Source organism: Peromyscus maniculatus, chromosome 11 (assembly GCF_049852395.1).
Source record: "Peromyscus maniculatus bairdii isolate BWxNUB_F1_BW_parent chromosome 11, HU_Pman_BW_mat_3.1, whole genome shotgun sequence".
Taxonomy (NCBI): Eukaryota; Metazoa; Chordata; class Mammalia; order Rodentia; family Cricetidae; genus Peromyscus; species Peromyscus maniculatus.
The window spans coordinates 51,043,206-51,067,089 of NC_134862.1; the positions used below are offsets into that span (position 1 = coordinate 51,043,206).

The 23,884-nt window shown below is 37.8% G+C and overlaps 1 long non-coding RNA gene across 2 annotated transcripts; it reads left to right on the forward strand.

Annotated features, from left to right (window-relative positions):
* The first annotated feature begins 367 nt into the window (after nucleotides 1-367).
* LOC121821146 (uncharacterized) lies at nucleotides 368-9,059 on the forward strand. Of its 2 annotated transcripts, none has more exons than XR_013043139.1 (3): nucleotides 368-476; nucleotides 5,701-5,781; nucleotides 8,800-9,059. It is a non-coding gene; the product is annotated as an uncharacterized LOC121821146 (long non-coding RNA). The 2 variants fall into 2 exon arrangements; XR_013043138.1 differs by lacking the exon at nucleotides 368-476 and adding an exon at nucleotides 2,303-2,404.
* Nucleotides 9,060-23,884: the final 14,825 nt, after the last annotated feature.

Here is a 23,884-nt window from a genome sequence, read left to right on the forward strand (position 1 = left end):
TCATCTTCACACAAGCCTCTTAGAGTCTATTGACAGGCATGTCTCAGGAGGTCAGATTGAAACAGACAGGCACATGGTGATATTTTCTAAAAGAACAGCTGTTCACACTCCAGTTGACATGAATTATTATAGAATAAAACTGTATTTAACTTGGGATTGTTTTCCCTGTAATAGTTACCTGTGTCTAAAGAAACAAACCGATAAAACAATATAGACATCATGAGACTGGACCCAGAAGAAATGTTTGACGTTTGCAAGTATAACCCAATAAAGAGGAACAAATAATTACCTTTCTTAGTGGTGGCTGTTAGATCTCTGATATTTAAATACATTTTATAACTACTTTTTAACTTATGTCTCGGAAAGGTGATAGTGCACTAGCATGACTAATGACCCTAAAGAAGATACTGCAAGCAATACCTCAGGATTTCTGAAAACTCTTCTAATGCTCTCAGCCCAGGACGTAGGCTTCTCTGGTAAGTTCTTCCAGACTTCCTGTTTCTGCTCTTTTAAGTTCCTGCTATGATTTAAGACACAATATGCACTCTGTAGCCTTCTCATCCATAGCTTAAGTTCCAACACAAAATTAACCTTTCTGTTAAGTAGTAGAATCATTTGGGGTTGTTTTAGTTAAATGTGTATCTGATATAGATGATTTTGAATGTTTAGTCATAGAATAAGTATGTGAAAACAGAAAAGACATTAGACTGTGACAGAGTCCTCAAGGAGATGAAGAATAGCAAGCTTGTGTTCCCTGTAATAACAAAATCTCCTAATTAAACAGAACTGAAAATATGTTTCTTTTATTTCATGTAATACACTGAGAAGGTAAGAGTTACAATGATTATGCTTGAGAAAAATGAGGCTAATGTGTCTCTTGGAAAGCTAATTTCTCTTTATATGCAACAGAAGAAGAACAATTTTACAGTTAACTAGTGATGAGATCTGTCTTGTTATAATAAAAGAAACAGAAATGAAACTAAAATAATGCAATATTTCATCCGTGAGATTAACAAAACGCAGTAAGTATAAAAGTGTCACCCTTTCAAGGATGTAAGAAACGAGAGCTAGTATTTTGATATTGCCACATGGAAGTCGATAGCACACTTCAGAAATATTAAAGGCTGCTAGAGGATATATTCAGGTGCTGTCGGTGAAAAGGACAAGAGAGGATGGGAGGAAGATCGAACATATTAGCAACAATCAAACTGAGTTTGACATGGTTGTCTAAAATATAGTATGGGTGTTAAGTGAAAAATGAGACAGGCTAACAGTACAATTAGTCATGTAATAATTTATCACCTTTTTATTTAAAGAATCCTGATTTATAGTTTTTGTGAACTTTATGCCTCTTAGTCTCTGTGGTGAATTTCTAGCTGCAAATAGGGAAAATGATCTTTTTTAACCTAATATTATCCTGAAATATCTTACCATAAATTTTTGCTCAAAAACTAAGTTATAGGTGAAAGGGAATACTTCTTCAAGTATATTATGTAATCATAGTAATTCAAGTAGAGGTTCATATTTGATATTCTGATTAGGTAAATATATACAACATCAGGAAGTTATCAAAATTTATTGGGATTTTTTTTTCCTTTTGAAGAAAATATTTATGAAAGTCATTTTTTAATGTTGGCTATGATGGCTATATATTACTTCCAAGGTGACTAATTTTTACTTTGTGCTTGTAGACAGCTACTTGGAGGAAATATAGTTATTCTAAAACCATTACTTATAGGCAATAAGATGTTTATTTCTAAATTACTTTATGGTTTTCTGTCTTTTAAAAATTATTCTGAATAAATTTTATGAGAAAATAGATATCATTTTGGAGAGAGATCATCTACAAAAGGAACTGGGGCTCTGATAATACACAGCTGTGTGTGTAAAACTCTGTGTAGTGCTGTAGAGTTGGAGAGAGCTCAGAAGAATACTATACCTGTGGAAGTCTGCTCTTAGACTACCAGGATCTGGCAATAACAAAACTTAAAGGAAGGGTTTGGAACAATAAATAGACTTCAGTAGCCTATTTATTATTAATACTTTCTAATAAGTTCTGTAATATCCAATTGGTTTTGCAGAGTAAACAAAATCAAATAGCACATAGCAGGAAAATATTTCAAAGTCAGATAAGTGCAATTATATTTCTTAGAGAAACAAATATATAAAGCATGAAAAATACATATACTTAATGACTATCTGACATTTATAAATCATTCAAAAATGGTAATTTTAGTTCTTGTACTTGGACAAATTGGCAAAATTTTATGTGAATGGTTTAACATCAGCATCACTGTTAACAGATTGGAGTGACCACATAGTCTTGAAACATGGCAAACTTTGGAGAGTAAGGCATTGCATTTTAGTTCTTATTCTGAACAGGAGTTGGACCCCTCACCTGAAGGTGGGTACAGATTTATCCTACATCTGCATGATTGCTTTCTTTGAGAAAATATGTTGTTTTGTGAGAAAAACAGAGAGATAGCTAGAGGTCATGTTGATGTTGTCACATATTAAATATTATGGATAATTGAACCAAGATTATTTGTAAGAGAAATGAAAAAGAAATACAGATAATCAGTGAGTAATAGTGATTTCAAGTATTTAATGGAGAAAATAGGAAAATCATACCCAGAGAAGGCAAAGCTGTCATTTAAAATCATAAGCATGTCTGCATAATTTGAACATAAATAATTTGACAAAAGTAATCATTTCACACTTCCTATGCAACATGCATATTTGTCTTGTTTTGTAAAACGTTTCAAAAAGTGTATCTGATTAACACCATAAACTGGCCTTGGAGTCTTCTTGTTCTGTAGTTTACATCAAATTGATGCTCATAACCATGTTTTTGAAAGGAGATGGTGCTTTCTCTTTGTTATTTCAGGTTTTCTGAAGGAAGAAAATCACTATGACTTTGCAATTATTCCTCTGTTGAGGTGTTTGCTGACAAATTTGGTCTCCTAGATTGTAAAGCCATCCAATTTTCCTGTTTCCTGAGCCAGTGTGAGAGAATCAGCCCCATGAGCTTCAATTTTTCTATTCTTTGTGATTCTACAAAGAAAGGGGTATTTCCTTGTATTCTTTAAATTTAAGCATTTCAACCACTCCAAAGTTGTTATATCATGGACAGCTATTCAACCGATTTCCAGTATTGGGGCAAACAGCCTCCTGAGTGGTATTCCAGCTCATTTTAGCACAACAAGTATCACAGTAAACCTGTGTTCATATAGGTAAACAGTCTTTGTGAAGACTCCTAAATTAACCGAATGAAAATTAAAAGCTTTGGTGGCTGTTTTTGATTTTTCACATACAAAAATATGGAACATGAATTATTTGTAAGAAACATACAAATTTCCCTACTTTGCAGTCATTAAGAATTTCAGTAATAGAAGAAATTCACACAAATTTTTCATGGTAATACACCACACCACAAACATGTGTGCATGCACGTACACACATGTACACACACATAGACACACACACATACACATACATGCTCACATGCACACACATGCATCTACACATATGTGCACTTATGCACAGACACATTGATCTTTTCCCCAAGCATCAGTTCTGCATTTTCCTTTAACTTAAATATTTACTTTTTTTTACTATATATATATATATATATATGATTATTTTGTCCATATATATCTGTATGCATCAGTGCCTGCTTGGTGACCTCAGAGGCCAGAAAAGGGGATCAGATCATTTGGAATTGGAGTTACAGCTGGTTGTGGGTAGTCATGTGAATACTAGGAACTGAACTACAGTCTTCTGCAAGACAAAACATGTTTTTAATCTGTTGAGCCATTTCTCCAATCCTCAGCTCTTTATTTTCAATACCCATGTTTTTGCTCTCCCTCAGTGCCTATGTGCTGCATTGTCTCCACATAATCAGTTCCAATTCATCCGATTTTGAGGACTTGTGTTTTCTTTTTCTCTTCAGTTTCTCAAATGTCTTCTCCACCCTTTTTCATATTTATCCAATTCTTTTCACAAATTCTCACCAAGCCCGATATCAATAGGTATAAATTATTTAAATAATTTGTATAATATGCAGGTGCTTGGTAGTGTGATATGATAATGTTGATAAGAGGAGCCCATCAAATCTGGAACTTTTTCCCATAGTCTTTTCATTTCTTGATCCCACATTTAATGGCTGTGCATGTTATATGACATTATTCCCACCAAAGTCTTTAGAGATGGGTTTAACAGAAGCAACATTATAATAGGTACCCATGTTTGACATTGTTTTGAGTACCATACTTTTAATTATGAAGTATCCATATTTACTTCTAAATGGAAGTCAGGACTTTAATTTGAATGATATTATCAATGATTAAACTATTATAAAACAATATGAATACACATGTAGATGAATTTATGTAATTCTGTAGTCATTTACTCAGATTTAACATCTAGCACTCAAATCTTATTTTGTGATTGAACACACAGAGCCATTTTATATCTCTATTATAACTGCTATTTGGAAAGTGTGGTGGTTTGACTGCCTTGTCCCCCATAAGGCTCAGGCACTTGAATATTTGTTTCCCAGTTGGTGGTTGTTTAATTAGTAGGATGTGTAAATTGTGAAAGAGAGAATATGTCACTGCAGATGAACTTTTAAGTTTCAAAAGTCTGGGGCTATTCCCCATGTAATTTCTACTTCCTGTTTTTGCTATGCCTGCCTGCCGGCTGTTATACCACCCAAGCAATGATGGTGATCGGCTTTTATCACTCTGCAACTGTAAGCTCCAAATAAACCCTTCCTTCTATAACTGCCTTGGTCATGGTACTTTAGCATAGCAATAGAAAAGCAACTGAGGCAAAAATTATGTACAGAAAATTATATTTTAACTATGTAAAAATATAAGTATTCAGGAGAACCTCCATTGTTTTTACTTTGAATATACTACAGCTCCCATTTTCCCAGAATTTCTTTTGATGTTTCCTAGTAGAATTCTAGCACAGGCTGAAGTATTTTCTCAGATATCGGTACAGAGTCTATAGGCCCCAAAGGAATGATTTCGTTTAGGTATATAGACAGGTCTCAAATGCATGTTAGAAAATCTGATATACACAAAATATTCAGTTGTTTCTGTCTGATTCATCTGCCATATACATGTAACTGCTTCTGAAAAATGCACCAGCAGACTCTCTGGGCCACATCCAGCTTGGTTTCACTCAGCTGATTTTGCTAATAACATAAACAAATCATCCTCTGCATGCAGAAGTGGCAGGAGCTATGTGTTTTCTCCTGTGTCTGCATCCAGGCAGCAAAGACTGCTGAAACTGATGTTGATATTTATTCATGTACTCTGAGAGAATGAGACTGCTCTTGTTTTTTAAAACAGTATATTTTTTCTGTGACTATATTTTGTTGGTTGTGTATTAATTTTTAAATGAGAGTCTTTAATTTTAATCTGAAACAGTGTTTAAAATTATACTGAGATGTAAAACAATAATGAGATGTGAAGGCTCATTGCTACTTGATTTTTCTTGGAGCCATTAGAAAGCACTTAACAAATTTGTCTGTTTTCTGAAATTGTTGAAAAGATATTGAGGGATGACAATTAAAAATATGCACAAGAATTCTTATCACAGCTTACTTTTAGATATGACAGGAATACAGATATGCGTATTAAAATAGCTTATACAACCTATTAATTTAATTAGATTGCTCATTGGTCCTAGGGGAAAATAGCGAGATGTTTTATCCTGTGGTGATCACCAGAAACAAAGACAAAAGACAGAGGGTGATGTGTGGGAGGAAAGGTAAGTCAAACACAAAAGTAAACAACATGAGTTAAAACAAGGTCTATATTCTTTTATCAGCTCCACTTATTGTTCATTGACTGTATTGTTAGTACAGAAAGATGTCAGAAGATAAACAGCAGTGTGCATAAATTATACATAGTTTATTCACCAGAGACTGCCTTCCTAATTTGTCTAAGCTTAAATTAAGGCAAATGAATTAAAAGATATAATATTTGTCCATTTTTGAATTTTTCAAAGATGCACAAGCACATATGTAACATGTTACATTCACAAAGTTATTTGTTCTTTTATACTCATTTTAAAATTTGTCACAGATAATTACATTTAATAGTCCCACATCTAACCCAAAGTCACCCTGAAGGAATGTGTAGTTGCAGCATCCAGAGATTATTTTTTTTTGGTATGATATCCATTCATTTCATGCAAACCTGAAAATAAAATCTGCTAAGATAGGAAACAAAGGAAATATTTTCAAAAAAAACACCATTAACAAACCACATTTCTGAATAACTCATATCAAGATAACTGAAAGAAAGTAATTGAAATGAACCTGTAGTTTTAAAAAGAAACCAGGGTTGATTGGCATTAGTGACATTCTAGCTTGCAGTATTACAGAGGACCTCATTCATTTGGAAGCAGTTAGGCTTTCTTGAGATGTGTTTGATTTGGGACAATGGAGCTTCTGATAAAGTATAAGAGGAGATAACAGTTCACACTGTAATGCGGTAATGAGACACATAGGAAAACTGAATAATAGACTGTTAAATCCCCAGGAATCTACAGGGATGAGTAATGTGTCACAAGCTGAGGGTAAAGAAATAATTGGGAGCACATTAACCTGCAACATAAGATCAAAGTAAAATATGTAAGAACACTGGGGAAGCTGCATTGTAGGGTGTTTTTACATTTACAAATCAAAACCTGTTTAAACACGCACATGTGACATTGATGGGGGAGGAGAAATCACTTTGAAAGTTGTAATGCCAAAGAACCAAACCACTTTTGATGTTTCCTACAGGCAGTCCTGAAGACAATTACCAGCACTGAGTCACTGAGTTAAATCTATATTCTATATCTATATGTGTATGTGTGTGTGGGGGGGGGGGGTGTGCGTGTGTGTGTGTGTTTGTGTGTGTGTGTGTGTGTGTGTGTGTGTGTGTGTGTGTGTATGGAATTATAAAATAACAGCTCCAAACAGATGATAATTATTCAAAACTATCTTTTTCAATAAAGTCTCCTGATTTGCAGATAATATGCTAAGCCTGTTGCCCAGTAGAATCAATATAGCCTAGACCTATTCTAAGGATAATTTTTTGTCTCTATGAAATTTCACTCATCCTCATACTTTGGCTTAGTTAGGGTTTCTATTTCTGTAATAAAACATCATAAACAAAATCAGCTTGAGAAGAAGTGGGTTTATTTCATTTAAACTTCCAATCACAGTCCATTATCAAAGCAGGTCAGCAGAAGAAGTTAAGAGAAGAACCTGCAGGCAGGAACTGAAGCAATGGCCAGAGAGAAACGGTGCTTACTGGCTTGCCCCTCCTGACTTTCATCAATTCATTTTCTTATGCATCTCAGGACAACTTGTCCGGTGACAGGAAAGTACCACTTCCAGTGTGCTGGACTCTTCCACATCAATAATCAATCAAGAAAATTCCCATAGGCTAGCGTACAAACCAGTCTTATATAGGATGTTTCTCAGGTGAGGCCCCCTCTTCTAACCACCCTATTTGTGTTAAATTGACAAAACAAAAACCAGAAAACAGGACATGACTTATATTTTTAAAAAAGTAAGTGAACCAGTAAGTGAGTTCTATTCTGAAGCATCTGTAATGGTTAAAGACAAAATCAAGATTCAAAAGTTGGAAGGATGCTTACAGACAGTCCCTCCCTAAACTTTTAATTTACCTACTCAAAAGTAAGAAAGCAAATGGCTTTATCTTATTATAAAAATAATCTGAGTGGGAATTTCCATGCTGAGGTCCATATGTGATGTCTTTTCTGGAGCATGCTACAAGAAAGCCAGCCACCTACCATGTAACACTTGGCCTATGAAATGATTGTTTTCAGTTCCAGTCTGCAGAAGTAATCAGCAACAGTATATATTTAATATGGCAAGGAACATTCCAATGTGCTATTTTTACTGCTTTCTGTTATCTTGCTTATATTGATACCCAATGTAAAAAACCCCACATTTGTTTGTTATAAAAATGTGGAGTTTATAGATTGCTCAGTGTCTAGAATACTGGCAATACAAAACAAAATGAAATAACATGATAATTTGTGGCAGAATGAGGGTTTCTCTAAGATATGTCTTCCACCATTAACCACACAGCAATATGCTAATGGAGTCTTCTACTCTACCACCTTTGAGAATAGGGAAGGAAATGGCAGAGGGATTCACTACCATACTTCTTTTTTTTTTTTAAGGTTTTTTTTCCCTTATTTCTCTGAACTTGGGCTCATTAGGTTTCAATCACCTGGAATCCAAGGAAAAGTAGTTCAAAGAACATAGCCATTGACTTGGAAACTTAAGACTAAATAATATCAGTTTTAATTCTTTACGCATCTTGCTCAAGGCCCATGGGAAATGATCCACAGCATTGACTGTTTGATTGATTCCCAATATAAAGAACAGCTTGAAATGCTGACTCACAGGGTTATAAAGGTTATGTCTGAAATAGATGAAGATTACAGATGAATTTGTTAGTATTCCATCTCTCAATAATACTGCTCAATAAAAAAGTACAATAACACATAAAAGACCTTCTCATTATGATCTTGAATCCCAGAAGTTAACTTTGGGTCAGACTAATTGGGGTTAGTATAGATTAAAAATGAGTTCATGTACTTGGGTCATTTCTATCTTTGAAAAGCAAAATAGAAATTGTTATTCTTTTAAATCAGCTGGGACCAATGACAGCTTTGATCAATAGAATAGGGAGGGAAGACAAATTATACCAGAGTCCAAACCAAAAACTCAAAGGTTTTCCTTTGTTTTTTGTTTTATAGAGCACCCACTCTGGAGGTAGTTATCTGTCCTACAAAAAGTCTGGCTACCTGGAGAGTAATACTAAGAGAGCTGTGTAAACTGAATCTGACTTTCTTCTTACTTCTACAATTATGGATGTAACCATCATTGTACATCCAAGTCTTTCTAAATAAGCTTAATTCTAGCTGAGTTATATGCCTGTAGTCTCAGCACTTAGGAGACTGAGATAAGATTACAACTTCAGGCCAAAATAAAGCTATTCTATTCAAAAAAAGTAAAAGAAAAGAAAAGATGATTAAGAGACATTCATGTCCTATCCTTGACCACAGTTTTATAAAATGTGTTCATGATGAAGAGAGTCATTCCTCACTTCAATAGGAATGACTTCCTTATATGAATTTGATATCATGTAAAGACACAGAAGAAGCAAATTGAGTGATAATATGGCAGAAAATGTTCTGTGATGTATCTAAAGAACAAGAAATGCCATGTATGGGTTGGCTCACCCCTAATAGGCTTGAAGGCCACCAGGCCCAAACAATGATACTTTCTGAGAGCCAACCTGGGTCTGCCTAAGGGCCTTAGCAACAGCAGCTGAAACATGATCTGGAGATGACTTGGACCAATGAGAAGTAGCCATGTCATACCAACAGATGCATATTTCTCAGAACTTCCCCCAGGGTAGGGTGGAGGGTATATAAGGCTTGCCTCTTCCTAAATAAACTGAGCTTGTTGTTTTGACACTCTCCCAGAGTCTGTATTGTTGTTGACTCTGCACCTACTTGGCCTCCTCCCCCAAAGGGAACAATAGCACAGGACCCTGCCACATCTGGTGCCAAAACCTGGTCATCTGATGCTTGGCAACAGGGACAGTTTGTCTCCCTTTCCTCATGCTCAGTGCTGATTGAGCAGCCCCCTTAAGTGGTGTATTTTGGTAAGTAGGCCACTCTACATGATATGTTTTCATTCCCTTCAGCAGGTAAATGATGGAACCCCCACTGGCTTCTTTTTATCTCTCTTTTTTGTGAATCTGTCTGTATGGTAGGATGGCACATACTTTTGTTCAGGCTCGCCTGGTGTTTCCATATAGGGGCTGGACCCTCAGGAAACAGAGTCACTGTTGATATCACACCTTCTACTACTATGGAAAATTTCTTCCCTCATCATAAAGAGCCTCCAGTTGGTGCTCTTAATTCCCTTCTAACCAGACAGGGGCTGTGGGCTACAACATCAGAACTAGAAAGGTTTTGAAAGGCTGTGGAGCTTGCTCCATGGATCTCTTCAGAGAACATGTGGGAATCTGATCTTTGGATGAAAGTTCTGTTCCTGGCCAGAAAAAGGGAAGTGGCCTCAGGAGTAATCTTCAAATTGTTTGTTATGTCCATTTTATTGGCTATAATCTCTGCCATAAAGTTATCCTCTACTGAGGGGGTCATTAGGGCCCATAATAAGCACTTCCAGGAACAATGTAATACCAACCTATCTATCACCTTCATTCCATCCATGACTGATATTTCCTACACCTCTGCTGACAAGGAGATGGATGAGAATAAGTGTAAAGTAAATGAAAGGGATGGAAAGAGAGGAAATGATTGCAGTAGCACCCAAGCCTACACTGACAGCCCCTGTCTCTGCTCCCCCCATGCCTTGAGTGGCTACCCTACCACTGAAGTATCCATGGAGTTATTTGCCTGGATGTCTGCCTGCCAAGCCAGCTGCTTCACATAACTCCTAGCCTGTTCCACCTATGGTGCCACAAATGTCCACCATGGCTTTTCCAGTTAATGTGGGCCCCAATGTAGCCAATAAGCCATGGATACCTACCTCTCTTTCAGACCTGTCTTTGGTCCGTAAGGCTGCTAATGAATCAGGTCCTGATTTGCCATATTTTAAGCAAGTCCCACAGCAATGAGCAATGCATTTACTGACTTATTATGACTGGTACCATTTGATAAAGGTTGTCTTGGATCCTTTGGGCTTTCTTAATTGGTGAGCTGCCTATGATGGCCAGGCTGAGGCTCAGACTCATTTTAATATACAATACAATATCACTGTTTCTCTTGAGATGCTCATGGGCTGAGAACCATATGTTAACCCTGTCATACGAGCCCATCACCTTTCAGTGGTAACTCCCTGCTCCCCTATTTTTTTTTTTTTTGGTTTTTTTATTATTATTATTATTATTATTATTTTACAACACCATTCAGTTCAACATAATAGCCACAGAATCCCCTGTTCTCCCCCTCTCGCCCACCCCTCCCCCCAGCCCACCCCCCATTCCCACCTCCTCCAGATCAAGGTCTCCCCCGAGGACCGGGGTTGACCTGGTAGACTCAGTCCAGGCAGGTCCATTCCCCCCTCCCAGACCGAGCCAAGTGTCCCTGCATAAGTCCCAGGATTCAAACAGCCAACTCATGCAACGAGCCCAGGACCTGGCACCAATGCACAGCTGCCTCCCAAACAGATCAAGCCAACTGACTGTCTCACCCGTTCAGGTGGCCTGATCCAGTTGGGGGCCCCTCAGCCTTTGGTTCATAGATCCTGTGCTTCCATTCATTTGGTTATTTATCCCGGTGCTTTATCCAACCTTGGCTTCAACAATTCTCGCTCATATAAATCCTCTTCATACTCACTAATTAGACTCCCAGTGCTCCACCAGGGGCCCAGCCGTGGATGTCTGCCTTCAGATTCCTCAGTCCTTGGATGGGGTTTATGGCATCACTATTTGGGTGTCTGGCCATTCCATCACCAGAGTAGGTCAGTTCCTGCCGTCTCGCGACCATTGCCAGCAGTCTTTTGAGGGGGTATCTTTGTGGATCTCCGTGGGCCTCCCTAGCTCTCTGCTTCCTCCCCTTCTCAGCTTCCCATGTGGTCTTCATTTACCATGGTCTCCTATTCCTTGTTCTCCCTCTCTTTTCTTGATCCAGCTAGGATCTCCCACTCTTTCCCTCGACTGTCGCCCTTCATTGTTCCCACTCATGACCAGGCTATTCATGTAGATCTTGTCCATTTCTCCGTGTCTTTTTTGGGGTCCCGTTTTCCAGGTAGCCTCACTGGTGATGTGAGTAGCAGTCTAGCCATCCTTGTTCCACATCTAGCATCTTCCTATGAGTGAGTACATACCATATTTGTCTTTCTGAGTCTGGGTTACCTCACTCAGGATGATTTTTTCTAGATCCATCCATTTGCCTGCAAACCGTGTGATGTCGTTGTTTTTCTCTGCTGAGTAGTATTCCATTGTGTATATGTGCCACAATTTATTTATCCATTCTTCAGTTGAAGGGCATCTAGGTTGTTTCCAGGTTTTGGCTATTACAAACAATGCTGATATGAACATAGCTGAGCAAGTGCTCTTGTGGTATGATTGAGCATTTCTTGGGTATATGCCCAGGAGTGGTATAGCTGGATCTTGGGGGAGATTGATTCCCAATTTTCTAAGAAAGCGCCATATTGATTTCCAAAGTGGTTGTACAAGCTTGCATTCCCACCAGCAGTGGAGGAGAGTTCCCCTAGTTCCACATCCTCTCCAGCATAAAGTGTCTTCAGTGTTTTTGATCTTAGCCACTCTGACAGGCGTAAGGTGGTATCTCAGAGTTGTCTTGATTTGCATTTCCCTGATGATTAGGGAAGTTGAGCAATTCCTTAAATGTCTTTCAGCCATTTGGGATTCCTCTGTTGAGAATTCTCTGTTTAGTTCTAAAGCCCATTTCTCAATTGGACTGTTGGTCCTTTTGATGTCTAATTTCTTGAGTTCCTTATATATTCTGGATATCAGTCCTCTGTCAGATGTGGGGTTGGTGAAGATCTTTTCCCATTCTGTAGGCTGTCGCTTTGCCTTGTTGACCGTATCCTTTGCTCTACAAAAGCTTCTCAGTTTCAAGAGGTCCCATTGATTGATTGTTTGTCTCAGTGTCTGCGCTACTGGTGTTATATTTAGGAAGTGATCTCCTATGCCAAGGCGTTCAAGATTATTTCCTACTTTTTCTTCTAGCAGGTTCAGAGTAGCTGGATTTATGTTGAGGTCTTTGATCCACTTGGACTTAAGTTTTGTGCACGGTGACAGATATGGATCTATTTGCAGCCTTCTACACGCTGATATCCAGTTATGCCAGCACCATTTGTTGAAGATGCTTTCTTTTTTCCATTGTACACTTTTGGCTTCTTTGTCAAAAATTATATGTCCATAGGTGTGTGGGTTAATGTCAGGGTCTTCAATTCGATTCCATTGGTCCACATGTCGGTTTTTATGCCAATACTAAGCTGTTTTTATTACTGTAGCTCTATAGTAGAGCTTGAAGTCGGGGATTGTGATGCCTCCAGAAGTTGTTTTATTGTACAGGTTTCTTTTAGCTATCCTGGGTTTTTTGTTTTTCCATATGAAGTTGAGTATTGTTCTTTCCAGATCTGTGAAGAATTGTGTTGGTATTTTGATGGGGATTGCATTGAATCTGTAAATTGCTTTTGGTAAGATTGCCATTTTTACTATGTTAACCCTGCCTATCCATGAGCATGGAAGATCTTTCCATTTTCTGAGATCTTCTTCAATTTCTTTTTTCAGGGACTTAAAGTTCTTGTCATATAGGTCCTTCACTTGCTTGGTTAGTGTTACCCCAAGGTATTTTATGTCATTTTTGGCTATTGTGAAGGGTGATGTATCTCTAATTGCCTTCTCAGCTTCTTTGTCCATTGTATATAGGAGGGCTACTGATTTTTTTGAGTTGATTTTGTATCCTGCTATGTTGCTGAAGGTGTTTATAAGCTTTATCAATTCCTGGGTGGAATCTTTGGGGTCACTCAAGTATACTATCATGTCGTCTGCAAATAGGGAAAGCTTGACTTCTTCCTTTCCAATTTGAATCCCCTTAATCTCCTTATGTTGTCTTATTGCTCTGGCTAGAACTTCAAGTACTATATTGAATAAGTATGGGGAGAGTGGACAGCCTTGTCTCGTTCCTGATTTTAGTGGAATTGCTTTGAGTTTCTCTCCATTTAATTTGATGTTGGCTGTTGGTTTGCTATATATTGCCTTTATTATGTTTAGGTATGTTCCCTGTATTCCTGATCGCTCCAAGACTTTTATCATGAAGGGGTGTTGGATTTTGTCAAATGCCTTTTCTGCATCTAGTGAGATGATCATGTGGTTTTTTTTCTTTGAGTTTGTTTATATGGTGTATTACATTAATGGACTTTCGTATGTTGAACCACCCTTGCATCCCTGGGATGAAGCCTACTTGATCATGGTGGATAATCGTTCTGATGTGTTCTTGGAGTCTGTTTGCCAGTATTTTATTGAGTATTTTTGCATCAATGTTCATGAGGGAGATCGGTCTGTAGTTCTCTTTCTTTGTTGCATCCTTGTTTGGTTTAGGAATCAGGGTAATTGTAGCCTCATAGAAGGAGTTTGGTAATGTTCCTTCTGTTTCTATTATGTGGAACAATTTAGAGAGTATTGGTATTAACTCTTCTTTGAAGATCTGGTAGAATTCTGCGCTGAAACCATCTGGTCCTGGGCTTTTTTTGGTTGGGAGACCTTTAATGACTGTTTCTATTTCCTTAGGGGTTATTGGACTATTTAAATAGTTTATCTGGTCTTGATTAAACTTAGGTATGTGGTATCTATCCAGAAAAATGTCCATTTCTTTTAGGTTTTCCAGTTTTGTGGAGTAGAGGTTTTTGAAATATGACCTTATAATTCTCTGGATTTCCTCAATGTCTGTTGTTATGTCCCCCTTTTCATTTCTGATTTTGTTGATTTGGATTCTCTCTCTCTGTCTTTTGGTTAGTTTGGATAAGGGCTTGTCTATCTTGTTGATTTTCTCAAAGAACCAACTCTTTGTTTCATTAATTTTTTGTATTATTCTCTTAGTTTCTAATTTATTAATTTCACCTCTCACTTTGATAATTTCCTGGCGTCTATTCTTCCTGGGAGACTTTGCTTCTTCTTGTTCTAGAGCTTTCAGATGTGCTGTTAATTCACTAGTGTGCGATTTCTCCAACTTCTTTATGTGGGCATTTAGTGCTATGAATTTCCCTCTTAGCACTGCTTTCATAGTGTCCCATAAGTTTGGGTATGTGGTGTCTTCATTTTCATTGATCTCTAGGAAGTCTTTAATTTCTTTCTTTATTTCTTCCTTAACCCATTGGTGATTCAGTTGAGCATTATTCAGTTTCCATGAGGTTGTAGGTTTTCTGTAGTTTTTGTTGTTGTTGAAATCTAGCTTTAAACCATGGTGATCTGATAGAACACAGGAGGTTATTCTGATTGTTTTGTATCTGTTGAGATTTGCTTTGTGGCCAAGTATGTGGTCGATTTTAGAGAAAGTTCCATGGGGTGCTGAGAAGAAAGTATATTCTTTCTTGTTAGGATGGAATGTTCTGTAGATATCTATTAGGTCCAATTGGGTCATGACATCAGTTAAGTCCTTTATTTCTCTGTTAAGTTTCGATTTGGGAGATCTGTCCAGTGGTGAAAGTGGGGTGTTGAGATCTCCTACTATTAATGTGTGGGGTTTTATATGTGGTTTAAGCTTTAGTAATGTTTCTTTTACATATGTGGGTGCTCTTATGTTTGGGGCATATATGTTCAGAATTGAAACTTCATCTTGGTCGATCTTTCCTGTGACGAGGATGTAATGTCCTTCTTGATCTCTTTTGATTGATTTTAGTTTGAAGTCTATTTTGTTGGATATCAGGATGGCTACCCCTGCTTGTTTCTTAAGACCATTTGATTGAAAAGTCTTTTCCCAGCCTTTTATTCTTAGGTAGTGTCTATCTTTGAATTTGAGATGTGTTTCTTGTATGCAGCAGAAGGATGGGTCCTGCTTTCGTATCCATTCTGTAAGTCTATGTCTTTTTATAGGTGAATTAAGTCCGTTGATATTAAGGGATATTAATGACCAGTGATTCTTCATCTCTGTTATTTTTGGTGGTAGTGTGTGTGTACTTCTCTTCTTTGGGGTTTACTGTTGTGGCTTTATCTATTGCCTGTGTTTTCAAGTGTGTATCTGACTTCCCTCGGTTGGAATTTTCCTTCTAGTGCTTTCTGTAGGGCTGGGTTTGTGGATAGGTATTGTTTAAATCTGGTTTTGTCTTCGAATGTCTTGTTCCTTCCGTCTATGATGATTGAAAGTTTTGCTGGGTATATTAGTCTGGGCTGACATCCATGGTCTCTTAGTGTCTGCATTACATCTGTCCAGGTCCTTCTGGCTTTCAAAGTCTCCATTGAGAAATCGGGTGTTATTCTGATGGGTTTACCTTTATAGGTCACTTGGCCTTTTTCCTTGGCTGCTCTTAATATTCTTTCTTTATTCTGTACATTTAGTTGTTTAATTATTATGTGTCGAGGGGACTTTTTTTGGGGGTCTAGTCTGTTTGGTGTTCTATAGGCTTCTTGTATCTTCATAGGCATTTCCTTCTTTAAGTTGGGAAAGTTTTCTTCTATAATTTTGTTGAATATATTTTCTGTGCCTTTGAGTTGGTATTCTTCACCTTCTTCTATCCCTATAATTCGTAAGTTTGGTCTTTTTATGGTGTCCCAGATTTCTTGGACATTTTGGTTCATGACTTTGTTGGCTTTAGTGTTTCCTTCGACTGATGGAACTATTTCTTCTACTGTATCTTCAATGCCAGAAATCCTCTCTTCCATCTCTTGCATTCTGTTGGTTATACTTGCATCCGAAGTTCCTGATCTTTTACTCAGGTTTTCTATTTCCAGCATTCCCTCTGTTTGTGTCTTTTTCATTTTTTCAATTTCCCTTTTCAGATCTTGGACTGTTTCCTTTGTTTGTTTCATTGCTTTTTCATGATTTTCTTTCAGTGCTTTATTGTTTTCTTCCAGGATTTTAATGTTTTCTTCCAGGACTTTATTGTTTTCTTGGAGGGCTTTATTGTTTTCTTCTAATTTGTTTGCCCTTTCCTCTAGTTGTTTACAGCGTTCTTCCAATTTTCTTGTCTTTTCCTCTACACACGCCTCTACCTTCTTCATGAAGTTACTCATAAGGCTACTTTCTTCTGCTTCTTCCAATTTTTGGTGTTCAGGTCTAGATGTTGGAGGCGAGCTAGGTTCTGGTGATGCTGTATTGCTCTTCATTTTGCTGTATGTACTTCTGCTTTGACGTCTGCCCATCTCCTTGTGATTCCTTCTTGGTCTTATCAGTGGACTTGTTTCACAAAGATCTGACAGACTCAGGAGGACTCTCTCTCTTGTCCAAAAGGGAGTTCTCTTGTCCAACTATTTGGTCCAGAAGGGAAGTCAGGGGCAAGCTCTGGTCCAGAATGGCAGTCGGGGACAGGCTGGGAGCTCTGGTCCAGAAGGGAAGTCGTTGGGGGCAGGCTGGGAGCTGGGGGCCGGTCTCTAAGTCTCAGGAAGTGGGTGGGGTCTTGGGCAGATGGGCGTGGGGGCAGGGCGCGGAGACTGCAGGGGCTGCCGGGGGCTTGGAAATGGGGATCCCTCCCGGTGGGGCTAGAAGGGGAGCTGCCCGGTGGCCAGAACCCGGCGCCAAGCTGGGGAGGTCCTCCCGGGGTGGCTGGTGGCCAGGGATGCGGTCCGGGTTGGACCCGGGTACTCACCTCTGGTCCAGAAGGGAAGTCTTCGGGGGCAGGCTGGGAGCTGGGGGCCGGTCTCTAAGTCTCAGGAAGTGGGTGGGGTCTTGGGCAGATGGGCGTGGGGGCAGGGCGCGGAGACTGCAGGGGCTGCCGGGGGCTTGGAAATGGGGATCCCTCCCTGTGGGGCTAGAAGGGGAGCTGCCCGGTGGCCAGAACCCGGCGCCAAGCTGGGGAGGTCCTCCCGGGGTGGCTGGTGGCCAGGGATGCGGTCCGGGTTGGACCCGGGTACTCACCTCTGGTCCAGAAGGGAAGTCTTCGGGCCCTGCTCCCCTATTAACCCAGAGGCAAGGGTATGTTTGCATTTTCCCCAGAATACCACCATCCTGATATGGATACCTTCATAGATGTGTGTCTAGAAACAGACCAATAGACTTTGGCCAAAGAAGCTTCAGAGGGGTAATGTATGATTTGCCTCACTACTGTGGCATTAGTAAAGGTCATGTCATCACAGACATGCTATCCTAGATACAAAACAATTGTCTCACTCCCTACAAGGTCTCTAATGCATCACCAGAAAGGCTTTGATTGGCACAATAAATGACTAGGGTTCCATCCATGTCCTGGAGACTGAATTTTTTGACTAATCCTTCTCTTGTTCAAATATCTTCTCCAACAGGTTCACCAACAGAAGGCAACCACAAAGGCAAACCTACAGGTTTTGTTGGCTCTCAGACACCTAGATCAAAGTCCTCGTAGAGAGATAATGCACACATGGCTCACTGAGATATAGAAGGCTACTGCCTAAAGCCCACCACCTGGAGAGCTCTCCAGGATTGATGCTCTTCCAGGCCTGGTAGTCAATGAGAGATACAAGCTTGTGTGGCAAGCCAATCTAAGACATGCACAGTCGATTATGCTGAGCTCTCCTGAGGTGGGGTCAACAAGGTTAGAGCAATGCACCCTATCTAAATCTTGTTGGATAATAGGAAAGAAAAAAAAAAGTTCCAGAAGAAGAAGAACAAGATGAAAATAAAAACTAACAAGATGTTCTAAAAAGACAAAATATACCCCCACAAAACAAATACAATACAATAATTAACATCCTCAAGAAGCTCAAGAATATACAACCACCATATAGCAGGAAAATATGACTATAGAATATAGTGTAAGGTACCAAAAATATACTTTGAGAGAAAAAGTAGAAAAAAATATTAGAAGATCTTGCTACCAAAACATAGAAGAAAGTATAAACGGTACACTTAAAGCATATTCAAGAAAGATTAGATATATAGGATCAATTCTGCTGGTAAGAACATATACCATTAAAAGCAGGTTCCAAAATTAAAGTGTTTTATTTGAATATGGTATCTCTTTATACTGTTGGGAAAGATAGGAAAAAGAAGAGAGGAACACTTAATAAAATATTCATGAATCTAGAATTCTACATCTAGAATACATTATAATATTTTCTAAATATTAGCTAGATAAAATATGAAAAATACATTTTATCTTCCTCTAAATATGGATAGTCACAAAAATACAAAACAACACACAAGACATAAATTGCATTATACTCAATGAAACTCATTTTTACATTAACCCTAGCATTCTCCAAATCTCTTTGCAGTCTTAAATCTTACCAATTTTTATGTGGTAAAGTGCTAATCCTCAGTACTGGGAGGCAGTGAATCCTTTAAGAGATGGTGCCTAGCAATCAACGAGCATTATAAATGCCTGGTTTCTTTCTTTTTCCATTTCATTTCTGTCAGGCTTCTTCTGACATAAGCTCCCAATATCCTATGTCACCTCACCCCCAAAAAAGACTCTGTACTGAGCATCAACAGAAATTTTAAACTTAAGAGAAAATAATTAACTTATTTCTTTAGAAGTTGTCTCTGAAATTTTTCACTGTGCCCTGGTTGAATATGCATCACTATCAGCCAGAAAACCTCTAGCAGCAAACTAGTAACTGAATCTTTCTTTCAAGTTCTTTAAATCAAAACATATCCTTTGAGAGTAAAGTACCATTTTTCTTTCTTAAGGGGAGGTATATGCTCCATCCTCCTTTTTCTTATTGTCACATCATTCTACTGTGTACCTCAAAAGACTCACTTGACATGAGACCAATAATCAGTCAAATATTAGGCTGCAAAGTATGGCCCTTAATAATCCACCATTTACTGACAATGATGACCTGGTTAGTTTCACAATACTCTTCATTATATAATTTTTCTAATCATTAACTGTTAAACCACTGGCTGGATTCCATGCTAAAGACATCATTATTATAACAAGGTCATGTCTTAAACATGTCATTGAATATGACTTAAATAACTCATTTAAAATTAAAAATACCATAAACTGAATTGGCATTAAATATATTTTAACAAACTTTGTAGCTTAAAATTCAAAAGACTGTATAATACTTTTGGATTAAACTTTTGATGCCATGGCTGACAGGGTACCAGCACTCAGGTTAGCGTGGAAGAGAATATACAACTGCAAAGAATATCAAAATAATGTCATCTGACTACTGGTTCAGATTATTGTAAAGTATAGTAATAAATTGAACCTTCATGAATCAGAGATGATCTGTTGTCATGATTGTGGGAGCCCATTTTCAGGTTTCCTAGTGGCTTTACCCAGCATGTCTGCATGGAGAGGGTGAATGGACCATGGGTCTGAGTGCAGTTATCTGAGATGATCTGCACTTGGCTGTGCTGAGGGGAAGTTTTGCTCCACCCTCAGCATTCCTATAAATACCCTAGGGCAGAGACAGTCAGGACCAGTGGATAAGGATCCAGGCCCACCCGCGTCTATCTCTCTGTTTTTCTCCTCTCTATTTCTAAGTCTCTTATTCCTCATTCCTCAAGAGTTCCTCGGTTAAATAGTGGTGGGGGTTGGTCCTCCACACACGACTAGAGGACATAACACAGCAGTAGCCCAGAAAATTATAGGCTTCATAAATGTGGCAATACATGACTCCACAGGAATAACACATAAAGATGATCTGGCTGCAACTCCTACATAATCTGAAAGTTTTCTCATATGTATCTGTTCATGTGTGTATGTGTGTGTGTGTGTGTGTGTGTGTGTGTGTGTGTGTGTGTGTATGTTTGCATGTACTCATGTGAGTGGGTACATTTGTATAGCTATGCATGTTTGTGCTTATATGTGAAGGCATGATTGATGTATAAAGTTGCTAATGTTCTCCATCTTGTTCAATGAGGTAGGGCCTCTCATTTGAACCCATAGCTCACTCATAGGGTGTGTCTAGATATCACTAGTGCTCCAGAGGTCCCCTGCTTCTGTTCACCTCATCCTGAGATTATAGGTAGGTTATTATATCCATCTGGTTTCTATGTCTGTTTTGGAGAACTGAACGCTGGTTCTCAGTTTGCACAACAAGCACTTCAACCACTGAAAAATCTCTCTAGTTCTCAAAATCTAATTTCTTTTTCCCTTTCCCACTCTGTTTCCCTCTCCTGTTTACCATTTGCAATTTTTTGATTTTAAAACCACTTGATCTTTTACATGCATGTGGTCTTTTTCATTATGATTTGACTCTCATCTAGTTCATAACCATTGCTTACCTCCTGTACCAGTGAGGTGCCCAAATCCTTGTGCCACACACATTCTGAATGTTCTAGTTTCTTTCTCCATCAGTCATAGTAGCATAGAAACAACAACAAACATTACTTACATGCTTCCCAAGTATAATTTCCCTATATCCATGTCAGGCATTTGCCTTCTTTACTATTGCTTTGAGGGCATAGAGTAATCAAAACCAATGTACTCTCAGATTCATAAACCTCAATATAATCACAGATGGTCCACAGTCTGCTTGTAACCAGTTTTCCTCTATTACCAACCCAATGCACTCTTCCAGCAGGTATTTTCTACTTTAAAAGGTAGCATTTAATACATTGTGAATGCTACAAAGAATATTGAGGGAAATGTGACAATGAAGTCATCTGTGCACATTCATTTCAGATGTGATTTATTGCTCCGCTCCATTCATTGCCCTGTGTTCTTACAGGTCCCCTGCTTCTCCACATCCTGTACTCTACTCCATCCCTTCCCTATCCCTCCTCCCCTTTCTCCTTTCCTTGAGGTATTCTTCATCCTTAGTGATCTCCATTTCAATTTCATATCTCATTGTTCTGTTTCAGACACCAGTAAATACCTTTCTCTTCCATTTCATAAGATCCTTTCTAGTTTTTTTCTTGGGGTGCATTATTTATTTCTATATACCTGGAAAAATCTATCCTCTATGCATATTAATAAGCAATAATGTTCATCTTAGTAAAGGCACTGAAATGTACCCAGATGTCAGCTACTTTTAATATGTTCTCTTCTCAAATTTTTGGAATGTGTGTGTGTGTGTGTGTGTGTGTATTGGTGTCAAGGTATGCATATATATAATATATATATATACACACACACATATATATGTGTGTATGTGTGCATACCATCTTGGCATAATATGTATGTATGTGTGGACAAATGTGTGTTGTTGTTGTTTGTTTGTTTGTTTTTGCCTTTACATAGTTTTCTGTTTTTTTTTTTTTTTTGACAATTTCAATATAAGTTCCGGCTCGTTCTGTGAAAAATTATAATATGCAGTGGCCACTGAATATTTCCTCTTAGATTTTCAATCATTCTCTTAAACTAAAATGCTTAGAATTGTATTGCTTATATATCCTGAAAATATGTTTCACTCTTATTAAATAATTCTACTCCATGAATTTTAGCATTGTCCTTGATATTTCAGCTCTTCACATATCAACTATGCCAGCCACATCTTTGTGAGTAAAAGTGTAGCACATAGCTCCAATCTAACTACATCTACATGTCTTTGGGTATTTTGGTAAAATGCACATAAGAAGTCAACAGATAAAAAGAAATTGAAATAAAACACTGCACCCTTTCTGACCACCATGAATTAAGCTGGATACCAACAACAACAGAAACAACAGGAAGCCTACCTACTCACTGAAACTGAACAACAAAAAACTGAGTGAAAAATGGGTCAAGAAAAAAATGTAAGATGTTTTAGAATAAAATAAAGACATGATGTGCCCAAATGAAAATGAACCAAACTGAAACTAAATGTTCCAACACAGTGAAGACAGTTTTAAGAGGCAAATTCATGCCACTAAGTGCCTACAAAAAATACATCAAAAACAACAACAACAACAACAAAAAATAAACAAGACCAAAAACCAAACTGTAAACCAAAACAACAAAAACTCTAGAACAAAGAGAAGAAATAAGACATCACAAGATAATCAAATTCAGGACTGGGATCAATAATATAAAAACAAATAAGCAAGCAAACAACCCAAAACTATAAACAATGAAACACAGAGATGCTTCTTTGAAAAAACAAGCAAGATTGACAGACCCTTATTCACATTAACTGTGAGAGGCTTAGGGGAAAAATGCAAATTAACAATTGTAGACATAGGAAGGGAATATGAATCAGACCCCTAGAGAATCACGAAGATGTGCTTTAACAGCGTACCTGAAAGCTCTAGATCAAAAAGAAGTCCCAAACAAAAAGTGTAGACAGAAAGAAACAATCAAATTGACAGGTGGAATAAATAAAATAAAAACAACAACAAAGAGGCAATTAGTTGTAAGAGTCAATGATACAAACAGTTAGTTCTTTGAGAAAATCAGTAAGATGGGTAAGAACTTATCTAAAATATGTACAGGCAGGGAGAGAAATCCTAATTAACAAAATTAGAAAGGAAAGGGGAATATAACAATAGGCACCAAAGACATCGAGAGAATCATAAGGACATACGTGTACTCTCTATCAAATTGGAAATGCTATTTAAAAAGTGGATATTTTTTTCGATAAATATTGCTTACCAAAGTTTAATCAAAATCAGTTGAAGCAACTTAAACAGATCTACAATCCATACATAAAAGTATCCCCATCAAAAAACAACAACAACAAAAAAGCACCCAGGGCCATGCTTTATTGCATTGATCAATTCATTTTATGAAGCCACAGTTACCCTGATATTCAAGCACATAAAGGCATAACAAAGAAAGAGAATTACAAATTTCTGTATGAACATAGATGCAAAATTTCTTAATAAAACACTTGCAAATGAAATACAAGAACATATCAAAAAGATTATCTGCTATTGTCAGAACACTGTCCAGAAATGGAGCACTCTGAGAATTCTAAGTGAATTGTGAGAACACTCCAAGAAAACAAGACAAGAGTAATGTGACCTCAGTTTCTTCAAAACATGGAACTGTTCTTGGAATTGCATTTTTGTGATCCCTTCAGATAGAAGTGAGTTTACTTCACATTATTCACTATTGCTTGCTATCGTCATTTAATTAAATGTTTACAGTATCCTTATATGCCTTAATGGAAAAAGTATATTTGTTTCCATAAAAAAAGTCTTTTAGTTAACTTGGAGTAGTGTTTGTCCTTTTTATTGACTTTTCTCAAAGAACTGATTCCTCCTTTCATTGAGTCTTTGTATTGTATTTTTATTGTTTCTATTTAATTTATTTCATGCCTCAGTTTGATTA